This window comes from Octopus bimaculoides, chromosome 11 (assembly GCF_001194135.2).
Source record: "Octopus bimaculoides isolate UCB-OBI-ISO-001 chromosome 11, ASM119413v2, whole genome shotgun sequence".
Lineage (NCBI taxonomy): Eukaryota > Metazoa > Mollusca > Cephalopoda > Octopoda > Octopodidae > Octopus > Octopus bimaculoides.
The window spans coordinates 23,672,638-23,675,342 of record NC_068991.1 but is presented as its reverse complement, the minus strand read 5'-3'; the positions used below and the strand labels follow the sequence as shown (position 1 = coordinate 23,675,342).

The 2,705-nt window shown below is 34.1% G+C and overlaps 2 protein-coding genes across 7 annotated transcripts in view; both read right to left on the bottom strand.

The window, feature by feature from the left end:
* The window catches only part of LOC106871104 (endoplasmic reticulum lectin 1), a 488,243-nt gene that overhangs the window by 26,150 nt on the left and 459,388 nt on the right, over positions 1-2,705 (bottom strand). The gene's annotated exons all lie outside the window — the stretch shown is intronic.
* Positions 1-2,705, bottom strand: part of LOC106867912 (uncharacterized) — a 93,398-nt gene that overhangs the window by 79,504 nt on the left and 11,189 nt on the right. For 2 of the 4 annotated variants that reach the window (XM_014912981.2, XM_014912983.2), the window contains exon 1: positions 1,756-2,102. The exons of 1 other annotated variant lie outside the window; for it this stretch is intronic. The gene's annotated coding sequence lies outside the window, so the exon portion shown is untranslated. Of the gene's footprint in view, positions 1-1,736; positions 2,103-2,705 lie in introns of those variants that run through there. One more of the 4 variants, XM_052971628.1, reaches the window with a different exon arrangement.

Here is a 2,705-nt window from a genome sequence, read left to right as displayed (position 1 = left end):
GACTCGTGTGAATTTTCTGAAACTCCTCTCCACCTCAAACCTCCGGAAAAAAAAAAAAAACTGGTGGACATTGGAATTAGACACTGAGAGAAAATGGCTGTAACTTTTTTATTTTTTAAGTTGGGCGATTTTCGTTTTCGATGATGTGTTCTATATGTCCCGGTCATGCGATTCCCCCTTAAAAAAAATTCACTATTTTACCTCCAGAAATAAAAAAATAAATAAAATATTAAACGAGATGGCCATAGCTGGAGCGTTTCTGATCATAGATTTGCAAGATGAGGGCCAGCCCCAAGGATAGTTGGTGAATGTCATTAAAAAAAGCTGGTCTTATATATTCCAGTTTTTCGTCCATTACATAAATTAAATAACTGAATAATTTCGCTCAGGTTTACCTTCTTACTTCCCTAAAGACGTTATATACCCCTATATTAAACTGATTCACAGTATTTGCAGAAACCGAATAAATAGGTGAACTGAGGTCTCGATCTGCTAGAATATCTATTAGACTTATTTATTTAATTTTTCAATTAATAAGTCGTATTTGTAGAACATTTGGTACTACTAAAGCAGCACGGTCCCGAACGCGCTAGCTAGTCTTGAGTGGTCGATCCTAACCCTAACCCGCGTGTGCAAATGAATACGTGTTTAGGGTTAGGATCGACCACTCACGACTAGCTAGCGCGTTCGGGACCGTGCTGCTTTAGTAGTACCAAACATTTAAATATTGGCGATCATTCGATACCAGTACGAAATATTGCCTAAATATTCATTACACGCATTTATATCATTAATCAAGAGTCTTGGCATCTCAGCAACAGGAACAACCACTGACTAGTCATCGCAAGGGAACCCTTTATGTACCTACTTTTTAGCTGCTGGAAATAGCAGCTAAATTCTTTCGCATACATTGTCTTGAATATAATACATCGAACAAAAAAACGGGATGGTCACAACTAATATGTCATTTATTCATATGGCGACTCGGTAGAGATGGACTATATGTAATCTGAACCTTACAGACTTTTACACCTGGCTAAACTCAAAAGAACTCGTTCTCCATTAAACTAAACTGACAGTTTGTTTAATGACTCACAAGAATTTGATCAGGCAAAGTCGTTGAGTCTACGTAAACAACGAAATATGGACACAACCAAAGGGGCATCACATAACGAAAGGATACATTTACTCCAATTTACAAATTAGTCATAATTTTTACACGATTTACATATTAATTAAACTGAGTTAATGACGTTTTATGGTATATTTTATAGACTTAAAACAGCGTATATAATAGTAAGTTAAGATAATGCCGTTTGTGGGAGAGGTTATGAAAGACAATAAAAAATCGAGAAATTTAACCTCGTACTTTACTGCCAACCTCCCGGGCATGCCTAAGATAAACCAACACAATTCTCGTAGATATTCGGGGATTCTACTGGAGTAGAGTAAATAATGCTTAAAGATCATATAACATTAATTAAACTGGCTTTAATTACTGCTTTATAATATATTTTATAAACAATAAAAACAGCACATTTAAAAAAAATTTGTAGACATTCCCGAGTAGTCCAGCATGTCGTTTCTCTGTGATCTTTCTGTTTAGTACCGGGGGTAATAAACAGAAAAAGACCAAACAGAATCAGATTCGACAACTTTATCAAAAATTAATGACTAACACGAAATATATTAGGTAATAACATACATACAAAGCATAATGAAATGATGAACGTTACCAAATAAATTGTTCCGTACCTGGTAAAAACGGGAATGTTCTTGAAAGAGACAAAAACCGGTGACGGCAACAAGAAAGTAATTAATTTGCTGAAATTCGCTATCTTGTTTTCCTCTTCAGGGTTTACAAGTAGAAAAACCGATAAATGAATGAGTAATAGCTCTTATACATATACACACTTGGTCACAACGACGATTTCTAGGTATCAAATATTTTCACTATCACTTTGTTTTGCAATACTGATTGGTCGGGAATCTGCCGTAAAAGGAGATTTTGCATCTCGGAAGAACAATTTCTGAGAATTTACAAAGTGAAACAACATACGTGTGAATTAAGAAAAAGGAACCATCTGTCTGTAAAAGCTATATAAGAAATTGAGAAATTGACTTGATGAGTGTTTGTGTGTGTGTGTGTGTGTATTTAAATATATACAGGCCAGTTATAGTAGACGGAAGACATTAAAACTTCTGATAAACACAAGTATATACATAGATTGTTGACTTTGACTTTTTCTAAACAAAAGGGTTTCTCAACCCAATATTTACATGCTATTTATATATTTATGTGTGATTCGAGATCCACTATTTCAATATATATCAGAGACGTGCTGTCAAGGTAGGCAGTGCCTTCCTTGAATAAAATAGATCTATAGCAACATTTTCCTTTCATGGTAAAATATGGACCTAATTCAATGAAATTATGAAGGTTACTTTGATTACTATGTATAAAATGCAAAATATTTTTTTTTGTAGATTAGCTAGGCATAATTCGTCCCTGTCCTTCAATCTCAATATTTAAGCAACGTATAGTACTGAAGTAGTACACGTGCTGCATACATTTCTACAACGTTTCCATTACGTGCTATAAAGGCACAATTATTTTTTGTGTTTTACTACATAAATGCCACCATACCCTGAGTAATTAATTACTAACGGCACATGCCATATATATATATATATATATATATATA